This window comes from Moschus berezovskii, chromosome 18 (assembly GCF_049115385.1).
Source record: "Moschus berezovskii isolate FMDL1 chromosome 18, NW_MosBer_1.0, whole genome shotgun sequence".
Lineage (NCBI taxonomy): Eukaryota > Metazoa > Chordata > Mammalia > Artiodactyla > Moschidae > Moschus > Moschus berezovskii.
In genome coordinates, this window is record NC_142477.1 from 57,840,873 (window position 1) to 57,853,636 (window position 12,764).

The following is a 12,764-nucleotide window of genomic DNA, read 5'->3' on the forward strand; positions in this document are numbered from 1 at the left end:
CTGGGCTTTTTGCTTTTCTAATTGCAATTTTGGGAGGGTGTATTTTCATAATCATTTTCATTGGAAGTTAAAAGAGGCTACATCAAAGTCTCCAAATTAGATGCCATTTAAAATCCAAAGACCTCAATTACTGTTTCCAATATAAACAGAAACACGCACACATACTCCCACTTACACACCATTGACAGTTAACTAAGTAAAAGCAAATATGAGTATATTTACAAATTAAGGGTTTCCCCGGTGGCTCAGTGGTAAAGAATCTGCCTTCAATACAGGAGCTGCAGTAGATTTGTGTTCGATCCCTGGGTCAGGAAGAACCCCTGGAGAAGGGCATGGCAACACACTCCAGTATTGTTGCCTGGAGAATCCCACAGACAGAGAAGCCTGGCTGGCAACAGTCTCAGTTCAGTCACTCAGTCTTGTCCGACTCTTTGCGACCCCATAAATCACAGAACGCCAGGCCTCCCTGTCCATCACCAACTCCTGGAGTTCACTCAAACTCATGTCCATTGAGTTGGTGATGCCATCCAGCCATCTCATTCTCTGTCGTCCCGGTCTCCTCCAACCCCCAATCCCTTCTAGCATCAGAGTCTTTTCCAGTGAGTCAACTCTTCGCATGAGGTGGCCAAAGTATTGGAGCTTCAGCTTTAGCATCAGTCCTTCCAATGATTGATCTCCCAGGATTGATCTCCTTTAGAATGGACTGGTTGGATCTCCTTGCAGTACAAGGGACTCTCAAGAGTCTTCTCCAGCACCACAGTTCAAAAGCATCAATTCTTCGGCGATCAGCTTTCTTCACAGTCCAACTCTCACATCCATACATGACCACGGGAAAAACCATAGCCTTGACTAGACGGACCTTGGTTGGCAAAGTAATGTCTCTGCTTTTTAATATGCTATCTAGGTTGGTCATAACTTTCCTTCCAAGGAGTAAGCGTCTTTTAATTTCATGGCTGCAATCAGCATCTGCAGTGATTTTGGAGCCCAAAAAAATAAAGTCTGACACTGTTTCCACTGTTTCCCCATCTATTTCCCATGAAGTGATGGGACCAGATGCCATGATCTTTGTTTTCTGAATGTTGAGCTACAAGCCAACCTTTTCACTCTCCTCTTTCACTTTCATCAAGAGGCTTTTGAGTTCCTCTTCACTTTCTGCCATAAGGGTAGTGTCATCTGCATATCTGAGATTATTGATATTTCTCCCGGCAATCTTGATTCCAGCTTGTGCTTCTTCCAGCCCAGCATTCCTCATGATGTACTCTGCATATAAGTTAAATAAGCAGGGTGACAATATACAACCTTGACGTACTCCTTTTCCTATTTGGAACCAGTCTGTTGTTTCATGTCCAGTTCTAACTGGGGTCACAAAGTGTCAGACACTACTGACTGACTAAGCACAGCACAGCATAGCCAATTAACAAAGTTGGATACAACTGAAGCAATTTAGCACATTTATAATGTACATATTACATATACACATAAAGACACATACACATGTATTGTTATTTTAATACCTTGTATTTACAGTATGAGGACACTGCTATTCTATTTTTTTTTCCCAATTATCTTTGAAATAAAGGGTTAAAGATTATGATAAGAGAAATTCCATCGGGACACTGGGATTTTGTTGGTCTGTTTTGTCTCTGCATTATTCTCAGTGCTTAGAATACTGTTTGGTGTATAATAAGTGCTCGATGAAATATTTGTTGAGTGAATGATTATCATAAATGAATCAATCAATACACCAAACATGATTATTTTTGTCTCCTGACAGCTCTTTCTAAAGAGCCTTCCTTAACTACACACTTAGTACTCTCACAAAATCCAACTGCAATAGGTGTGAAAATGTGACCCAGTGGCACCTGATTCATTCCCTTGATAGAAGACATTAATATTCATATTTGAAATGCATCTGTTCATAAGAAAACAGGGAATCTAATCAGTTACAGATGAGCTTGAACCAAAGTGTCATGTGGACTTAGGGACTGAAGCCATTTTGGATCAAGTGCAAAGTGATGACTAAGAAAATTGCAGTAATTATAGACAGAGAAGCAGGCAAATAGCTGAAACACAGAGACAAACAGAGATGAATGATTATACAGCCACACGAAGAACTGCCTAATTCTAGAGTTTTACAAATCCAACAAGATCAGTTACACTGTTTCCCTGATTTTTGTGTCTTTACATTAACTATATTCTTCCTTCTTCACAGAATCCAGTCTGTTAGTTTCTTTTCCTTGCAATCAAAATCTTGACTAGATGAGTCACCATATAAGAAATTTTATGTTGCTATTCATAAATCCTTTCCCTCCCTCCAAAAATAAAACTTAAAATTAAAGCTATATTGTAATATTGAATAGACAAGTGAATTAGCATGACGTTGAACTGATGGTTACTCAATCAAGGGGCTTACATAAAACACACCCAGAATAATTAACATTTAATGTATCTACATCCACGCATAGGGGTTCTGGAGAGAGCAACCTTTTTATATTCCTGACATATATTACACTTTCAGTCAAAATACTGGCTTCTTATGTTTCTTAAACTCCTTTCATCACTTTCTTCAGTGAATGTTAATTTGTCTCAGATAGGAGGCAAAAGACAGAGAGAGAGAGAATAATGAAGGGGGGACATAGTGTGATTTTTATCAACTTGATGGAGGAAGAAAATTTAGCACTTGAAAGGTAAATTCCATTTTAGGGAGAAAAAAGAACATTCAAATTATTATTTAAAATAATCATTTAAAACCAGAACTCAATCTTTTAGAATAATTATTTTAAAGTCATTTTGATATAATTAATTAAAACATTCTTTACACTTGAGTGCAAAATAAATTCAAGGCTAGTTATTAAATCCTAGTTGCCTACTGTAGACAGATAACTCCTCCTTCACCTGGCGTTCAATACCTTCTGCTCTGCTGTGCTTTTCAAAGCTCTGACTTGGAAGAGAATCCATAACACTGAGCACCTGAAACTATCAACTAGCTTGCCTCTCTTGGCACACTCCACCCCTAAAAACATCCCTGCAGACTATACAGCTCACTTAACAGATTCAGATGGGCGAACATAAACACCACATCCAAGACTGAATTAAAAAGAAAAATACTAATATGTGATCCAATTGCTTAACCATGTAGCTTACACGTTTCTCTATGGGAAACATGTCATGAATGGGGAAGAGTTCAACATGGAATGTAACACGATTTCATCTGTTGTTCTTAGTTTCACGGTTTATAAAATGGATGAAGACACAGAAGAATTTTAAACTTTTCCACAAAATAAAGTAGCAAAGCTGATCCAATAATAAGTTAACCTTGAGGATTTCTCCTCTCTTCTCACTGATCCTTTCCCTTTAGATTGTTGATGGAACAGGTAGATGAGGATCTGGTCCTTTGTTACCAGGACTCTCAGCAAGCTTCTTTGATTTTTTTAAAATTTCTGCTTTATTTTTCAAAGAATGGAAGTTGCACTGGAAGCAGGAGCAAAGTTAATGAAAATATAAACTTATCACCTTTGCTCTTCTGCCCAACAAATATCCATTAATTAGAGGCAGATCATTTGGATGAGGCTGCCATAGTGTGTCTAGAATAGGAATACTTTTGTTCCTGAAGAGAAGGGTCAAGAAATTGTTGCAATCCAGAATCCCTGGTTGGATGGAACCACCCACTTAATGAACCTGAGTCTGAGCAAACTCTGAGAGATGGTAAAAGACAGGGACACCTGGTGTGCTGCACTCCATGGAGTCACAAAGCGTCAGACATGACTTAGCTGCTGAACAACAACAAGAATCCCTGGTGACCTCTCCTCAAGGGCAGTATCTTTTGTGAGCAAGTGACAATCCTAAACTCCCAGTCCTAAGGAGTCTGAAAGGAAGAGGGGTGAATAAAGACAAGGGCAAGTGAAAAGCAGTGGACTGGGACAGAAGGGCACTACCATTAACACTAACTTTATTTCCCTTGTTTTCCACAGTGAATTACTGCCTCGTGTCTTTAATGCAGATCTACTTTGAGATTCTTCTACTGGTGCATAGGTGTTTCAAAAATTAGAATATTCGTTGGAAGGTATAAATAATTTTCCTTTCAAATACTAGAGGATTATCGAAAGGAAAAACATGCAACTAGAGATACAAATGTGATGTGGTATTATTAGAATATTAAAAAAAAATTTTAAGTATCTATATTATAACAAAGTTATGGAAAATAAGGGCATGTGAGGTGTATTAAAAACATTTTGTTTTGGTTTCTTACTACACCTTAAAATTTTATATGGGGAAAGTCATGTGACTTTTCTGGGCACTCTTAGGCAATAGAGAACTTTATATTCTCTTTAAACCATCAACTCAGATTTTACCCAGATATTAGAATGATCCTTTCAAATTGTAATCTGAAACTCCAAACTTAATTTAACTCACAGCTTCTTCCAGGTCCCAGCTAGGCCTACTGCAGGCTAGCTTACCAACATGGTAAGTTGGTGAGGCAAGGGTAGGGTTTATCTTACCCCTTCCACCCTATCCTGACTTCCCAGCTGTTGGTACTGACTAGTCTGAGGTCAGAGAGCATGAAGAGAGGTGATGAAAGGAAGATTTCTTTTTTGAATTGGCAAGTTCATAAGATGGTATTTTGAACTGGGGACCTGGCAGATGTTGAATGTTGCCTCCTTGTCTCCTGGGCGCTTTTGTGGATTCATTAGCTGTGTGTCCACTGACCCCTCCAGCTGCAACTCTGATGAGCCAGGCAGAGCTTTGTATTCAGAGTGCTGCTGGTTCGTCATCCCCCCAACCCCCACCAAGCCCATGGTTTTCTAGGGATCCCATCCCTACAAAGCCAAACACTTCATGTGAAGGTCAAGTGCCTTTTCCAGGTGGTCCTCTAAGGAAGAAAATAAAATGGCTCAAGGCCAGCTCTCTCAAGTGTGGTGTACATCTGGTCCATGGGAAAAATTCCCACCATTGAATCCTCTTTTTCTGGTTTTGAGGATTCACATTCACATTTTTTCACATGTGATGTGAATGAGATGACTACAGCTCCCTTTGAGGTAAGAGAGGGTAAGGTTCACAGCACCACCCAGTTATCTCTTTCTATAAAAAAATGAATAGCTTTAAATATGTCACTCTTCTTTTCCCCCTCTTTGAACTCTGTGATCGCCTTGATCTGAGTTAAGGGCCCTGGTATAAGAGGCCCAAAAGTCACGAAACTGACTCTTGGCCAACTACTTTGAAACCTGGAACTTAGCACAGACACCTAACTTTGGAATGTTGCTTTTATTGTACCTCACTGCCTTTGCTGAAACTTTAGTTTTAACATTTATTACCATGTTTGTAACACCATGGTTCCTTTACCATTGTTGGTAAAGACTCAGCATCCACCCTCCCTCTTCCTTGCTGGCAGAAACCCGATTGTTTTCATAAGAATTTACTTTTTGTGGCAGCTAAGTACTCAGAGAAAGTGATTTCCTGCCCAGTTCAGACGTAAATCCTGAACAGTCTAATCCCAATAATTCCTTTATGTCCTAAAACCAAACCTCACCAAAGAGACGTGAAGGTAAGTTGGCTGAAATGTCTTCTGGGAAAAGCGTTTCATAAAAAGAGAAGCACAAAGGAAGAAAGGGTTTGTTTTCTGACTTTGGGCCTTGTGCCTGGCTGGGGCCATGATCTTGCAATAATGAGGAGAGTCTGTCTGAGCAAAAGGACAACACTGTAAGAAGGCAACAAAATCTGGGTGATGTGCCTGAGCCTCTTAACAACTACCCCGAAAAACAAACAAGCAAGCAAAGAAATAGCAAAAACAAAAAGCAAGAAATAATCACTGGAAGACTCTATCTTAAAACCTCACGTTATAACAATGAGAGTGTTAATCGCTCAGTTGTGTCCAACTCTTTGTGACCCCATGGACTATAGCCTGCCAGTGTCCTCTGTCCGTGGAATTTCCCAGGCAAGAATACTGGAGTGGTTTGCCGTTCCTTCTCCAGGGGATCTTTGAGATCCAGGGATTGAACCCGGGTCTTTTGCATTGCAGGAAGATTATTTACCATCTGAGTGACCATGGAAGCCTACACCTTCCTTATTTGTTTATATTAAGCCATTGAGTTAGCAGCTCCAAGCTTGCACCAAAGGCATCGTCCCTGAGAGAGTTTTCTGATTATAATCCAAGGCACTTCTTAATAGGTAATCAAGTTAGGAGAGGGAAGCTTATGTTTTCCTACATTTTTTTTTTCTTTCTAAATAGCTGGTGGGTAAACTCATCTGCTTCCCTTCTAAAAGAAAGAAAAAAAAAACTCTTTCAAAATCAGATGTTTACAATAATTCTCAAAACTGCAATTGCTATTATTGAACTGAAACAGTTGTGATGACACCTGCAACAACCAATACAAATAAAAACAAACAAAAGCTATGCTCAATTTGTAAATTCATCATTTATCAGTAGGCTGGGATCTCTCGAGGTTCATAGGGGAAACTAAAGAGGTTTTAATATCACATGATATTATCAATACTCATGGCAAGGATCACATTTCTAATCTTAGGAAATCAGAAGGTCGTGTGTGTGCCAAAATCCCCTTGCAAAGTGAATCATACTTTATGCTGAATTCCATTTAGAGGGTCAAGCCAGGACCTAGATTACTATCCCATATTATGATGTGGCTGTGCTTGTATTAAATCACTTTCAGAGAAACACTAGGTGACTAATTTGTGACAACGATATGTTTGCAGACTAACACATTCATAAAAACAGCAGAATAAAGAGCTAATTTGTAAAATACCAGATGGAATTCACTGAAAGCCAGTAACCTATCATAATTGTCTTTCATACCCTAAGAAGACGCTTCTAGTAATCTTGCTACCCACACCTTTGCTTTTGGATAAACAGGTCAAGCATAACTAATCCTTTTCCTACAAAGGTAGGTCTCCAGTATTTGAAAACACTTCCTACTGGGAGAACTTAGGTGGTACGAAGTTCTGCTTCTTCTACTTTTTTTTTCTTTAAGTTCTACTATCTGCATGCCATTCCATAATGAGGTACCATTCCTCTTAACTGCACACTGTTATCATTGCTCTGTTGATGTTTCTTTGATAGCTCATGTACAGTGAAGTAGAAGCACTTTCCACTTGGACGGTCTCTACCCTTTTCTTGTTTGCAAACTCCAGCTCACTGATTCAGGCACCCTATCCTCAGGACTATTGGGATTGCCTTTTCCAGTTTTCCTCCTTCACCCAAGTTAACCCAGGGATGACTATATCCTTCCTATCATTAGCCTCCTCCTCCCTCCTCCAGTCCCCAACCAAAGCTTGAGATTGGTAAACCTAAGCCCTAATGTTGCCTCTTTCTGCATTACATATCCCTGGAGCCTTAAGCGTAAACAAGCTAATTGGTGCTACTAGGTTAACAGAAGTGCTTCTGAAGGAAGCATGGTTTGGTGGAAGGAGTCTGGATATTATCTGACAGACCTGAAGTCTCTTATCACTTCCTTCATTTTAGGCTCACTTCTCAACCTTCATTGAATCATCCTTTTTTTTTCCTTCATCAGGAAAACAATGATATCTATTTATTAGACTTGTTTGGGATTACTATAGTACATTGACCACACAATAGAAGGTAGAGGTTAACAACTTAGCACATATAAGGAAGCAGTATATATTTGTTTCCCTTGCCCTCCTGAAATGTTTGCCATCTAACCTGCTGACTGCAATGGTGGGAAGGCTAAATTAGGACAGAAGAAAAACAATAGTGTAGAAATACGAAAAGGTTAAATTGTAAAGGCTTTTCCAGCAATTATTAAGACAGAGGTAGCAAAGTGGGCTACAAATAGAGACATGGTACAATTTTTTATATGTGCTTTATGGAGAGTCTATAAATTAATTAGAATAAAACCAAGAACCCAAAAGACAAATGGAAAATGGATGCAAATAAATGTCACCTAAGGAGAACCACTCTTGCCTGGAAAATCCCATGGATGGAAGAGCCTGGTAGGCTGCAGTCCACAGGGTCACTAGGAGTTGGACACGACTGAGCAACTTCACTTTCACTTTCATGCATTGGAGAAGGAAATGGCAACCCACTCCAGTGTTCTTGCCTGGAGAATCCCAGGGATGGGGAAGCCTGGTGTGCTGCCGTCTATGGGGTCACACAGAGTCAGACACGACTGAAGCGACTTAGCAACAGCAGCAGCAGCAAGGAGAACCACAAATAGCCAATAACAATTTGAAAAGATGTTCTATCCCACTGGTAACCAAAGAAATAAACTCAAACTACCATGAGACATTTTGCTTATCACATTGGTAAAAACAAGAGAGTAAAAATATCCAGTGATGATGGTGGGTGGGGTGGGGAGAAACAAGTACACCTGTAACATTTGGTGGAGACACAGATTGGAAACACTTTCTGGGAGTACAATTTAGAAAATTTTCTAAATGTAAAATACACATAATTCTGATTTGCAGGCGTCTATCCTACAAAAATGATTCCTAAAGTGCAAATACACACATGTACACACACGCACATACAGGATATTCACTTGGGAACTGTTGACAATAATAAAAGAATCCTGGTTCTATCTCTCTGACCAGATGCTGAGTTCTTAGAGAGGCTGTCCTTAACCCTCCTCCCTAATACCTCCCAAGCCTCCAAACATTTAATAGGGCTGAAGATGCTTATAAATGTACACTAACAAATACAAAACACTAACAAATTATCAAGGTATTTTTAGTATATGTAAAGATAATGACATAGATTTATAAAATGTGCAGGTGATTTGCTGTTTTCAGGGCTAAAAGTAAATATGTATTATTGGCAATTCAAACAGATTTTTCTACCCATTTAAAAATTTTGAAATATTTTACAGTATAATTGATTGATATTCAGCTTTTCAATCATTTGTAAAATATGTTATATTTTTGATTATAAGTTTATTTCTAAAGATTTAACATATTTAAAGAAAATTAAAGCAACCCATCAAACTCAATTATGTTTTATATTTTTCTTATTTTTTTGTCTCCACTCCCATCCCCCTCCATGGTACATATGGAGCTTTGCTTTGTTGCTACACTTTCTCCAACATCTGAAAAACATGGGGAGTATTATCATTATAAGCCAAAACCGATCTCATTTACCCTAAGAACAGAAAATTTCTCAAATAAGGGAATAAACTTCCTGTTAACCACAGCTCTCAGGCCCTGTTCTTTCTAGTAGAATCTAATTTTCTTGCAATATAGGATGGGGAGAGGGAGATGGTGATTTCGGATGCAAAGACAATGTCCCTAATATCAGCAAAGAGTGCCTCTGGGTCACTTTTACCAGCAGTGAAATCGAGCCTCTTTAGTCACACCATCTGGACCAAAGTGGCATCGTTAAGTGTGTCCATTAGTGAGCTGTCTGACCCAGGCCATGAAACAGACTAAATGGAACTAATCCAACAGAAACTCATTAGACCAGTCGGCAGCCCAACTTGGCTACTTTATTGAAGGTAACTAAGACCCAGCCTTTAAAATGAAACAGTGCCTACTTTCTGAAGGAGAAAGTATACTCTAAAGACAGAAAACATAAATAAAATTTCTTTCATCATTATCAGCCTCAAATCAGCCTGGTGTATCTATAGGGTGTATCTGTATATCTCCAGCTATGTAAATTGAACTGAGCTTCTCAAAAGAGTATCACATTAATTGAAGCATTAGCATAAGAAACAAATTAGCTTTCTTCCAAACACCATTTAGAAACACAGGAAATAAGGGGAGAAGGGTGAAATAAAGCTAACATTTTGGAGTCCCTTTGATGGGGAAAGGTCTTGTGCACTGAGTTTTACACGAGTTATTTCTTTAAATATTTGTAATAACTCTATAAAGTCAGCATTAATACCACTCACATTATAGATGAGGAAGCTGAAGAGGCTAGGAGCGGATGGACCCGGAAAGTAAGTGGTTGAGCTGAAATTGGACTCCAAAACCCCCGTTCCCTACTGCACGGTAAGAACATCCTGGTCCTGTGGATTTACAGCTGGCTGGATAGAATTGTAGGGAAGGGCAATTATTGAGACAATAGATGCAGTACAAATGATCATGAGCCGCATAATTAGTAAGTGCCGGACACAATGCTAAACACTTGACTTGTGGTTCCCCATTTAATCATCCAGAAAAGTACTGCTAGTTTGTTCACTTTACAGTGACGAAACCGAAGCCCAGACTAGTAAAGCAAGTCACCCAAGCTTAGACAGCTAGTTAAGAAGCCTTATGAGGTGCTCATAATATTTCATTGCTTCTTTTGCACATACCTTTTTTTTTTTCTTACGGGGGGAAAAACAAGTGACTTCTTTTTTTTTCCCCCAATTTACTGATTCTGTGTATGTTTGAGAGTTCTATGGCCTTTCAGATAAAACATGACCAATGTTTCTCACCACCTCTGAGGTGACAAGATGCTATTTGGGATGCTAGGAAGCATTTCACTGATGCTCTGCTTATGTCAACAGATATGCACAGAATTAGGCTGCAGTTTGACTGCTAAACCCATCAATGACTTTCTAAACCCTCATCCAAAACACTTTGTTTCAGTTCCTCCATATGCAAAATTACAAGAGCTAGGTGTCTTTTGTTTAACGACGCTAATAAACGATTTGGCAAAGACATCTTTTATGCTGTTTCTTTGGCTGATCTTTGGGGGATTATTTATGTGGCACTGAGTGAGCGCCCAGCACCCAAGCTCCTCCCCTTTCCTATTTATTATCGGCCTGCTGCAGTGCAGCATTGAGACATCTGATCATTTACATCATTAAAAGTCAATCCAATGACCAAACATTTCTATACATTTCAGAGAAATGACAAAAAAGTACAGGATCAGATTGCTTTTAACTGGCTCTGGGTTTTCTTTTTACGGCTGCCAGGAAAGTCATTTGGTAAAATTGATTAAACCAGCATGCCAGGAGAAGAGAGGAAAAGAGCAGAGAAATGTGAACACAGCGAGCTGAGAGGGGAGGGTGATGTTTTTCTTGGGAATGAAGTGAGATGTCGCTGGGGGGAAGAAAGAGAGGGCGGGTAGGAGGAGAAGCCTTGCATATAATGAGCATACTATAATTTGGGGCATAAGAGATTCAAAATGGCAGGATAAAAGCAACCAAAATGCAGAAACAATAGAAGCAGAAAGAATGAAGAAAAGGCAAGCTATCCCTGTGCTCCTAACAGACTGTCTGCATTGGTCACACTGCACGGTTTGACTGAAGTAATGCAAGAGACGTCACTGGTACCACAGTATGAAGCCGATTTGAGGATTTCAACAAACTATTTCAATACCAGGAGAGAGTGACTATTTTCCTGCACAGTAGGGTTTATTTCTGTTCAAACAATTAACAAAGAGAGGAAAATAAATCTCTCTACTTTTGCTCAATAAAACCAAGGGTGCACAAAAATTCACATATGCATTCCCCTATCTGTTATTATAACAGCCATATATAATCCCTCCTTCCAAATATGAACTTCCTACACCTTACACAATTTTATTTTCCCTCTAATATCTTTCAACGATTTTTCCATTAACCAGAAAGGAATGCTGGTATGTGGAATGAGAGTACTGACAAGGATGGATTGTAATGTGGGGTTTCCGTGACCGTGCCACAATTTCTAATTCCTCCCGGCATCCTATTTAAAGTCACGCTTAGCTCACATAGCTCATCCCTCTATAGGAAGGGACAGGAAAAATATCAAGTATTTATTTGCTCTTATTTGCTATATATTATGTCTGCTAACATTTAAAGTACACTGCCACCTAAACATAAGTGACTTAAAAATAGCAATTAGAACATAAATAAAGCAAATGCTCTATAAAAGAGTAAATATACTTTGCCGGATATCGGACACAGAAAATCATTAAGATACAAGAACATTTAATTGCATAGAAGAAAACCAATGACAGAAGACCAACAAGAAGACCAACAAAGTCTAAATGAAGTGACCTCCTAGAGAGAAATTCTAAATTATATTTGCTCTACTTTGGGTACACTGCTTGAGATTCAGAAAGCATTTATTGCAGCCATGGATTTACATGGGAAGTGAGGAACCTTCTTGAAGGGCAGTGCTAGCTAGACTCCAAGATGGTTCCCAATTACTACCCTCTGCCCTGTATGCTCATCTTTGTAGTCTCTTGTCCCACACTGTACCAGGGTTCATCATTGGGCAAAAGGTGATGGCACACCACTTTCAAGATAAAAAGCCTGTAGCATCATCCTGTCTTAAGATGTCTCTTTCTCTCTGATCTCTTAGCCCAGTGGATGCAAGATATCATATTAAATGCAGCCATATGGAGAGACCCACATGGCTGGGAACCCTGACAACTGTATGAGTGACCCTAAAAGCAGTGACATTGGGATGACTGAAGTCCAAGCCAACAATTCAAGAGAGACCCTAAGCTAGAACCACCCACTCACATATGGAAGAACTTTGAGCTATTTACATGCTTGAAGGCCATACAAATTGAGCTATACCATAAGCAGCAGGAATGGGCAGGGAGAGAGGAGAAGGTTATAGTTGCAAACTTTCAAGGAAGGAGATGTGATCATTACTAGCGCTACTGACCAATATTCCCAATTCTCCTCCTTCATGGATAAGGCAAGATTGCATTTTCTTGGTCTCTTGAAGTCAGCTGTGGTCACCTTGACTTTAGCCAAGGAAACTTGAGCAGAAGTAATGCACACCACTTTCAGGGGAAAACCACTAAGAACCAGTATGTAGTGTCCCTCTCTTGTGCCACCATCACCGGAAACTTTCCACATGGTGAAGTCTCCCTTTAG

At 39.4% G+C, this 12,764-nt stretch overlaps 1 protein-coding gene across 11 annotated transcripts in view; it reads right to left on the reverse strand.

Annotated features, from left to right (window-relative positions):
• The window catches only part of PDE4D (phosphodiesterase 4D), a 1,698,276-nt gene that overhangs the window by 640,510 nt on the left and 1,045,002 nt on the right, over nt 1-12,764 (reverse strand). The window lies entirely within an intron of this gene.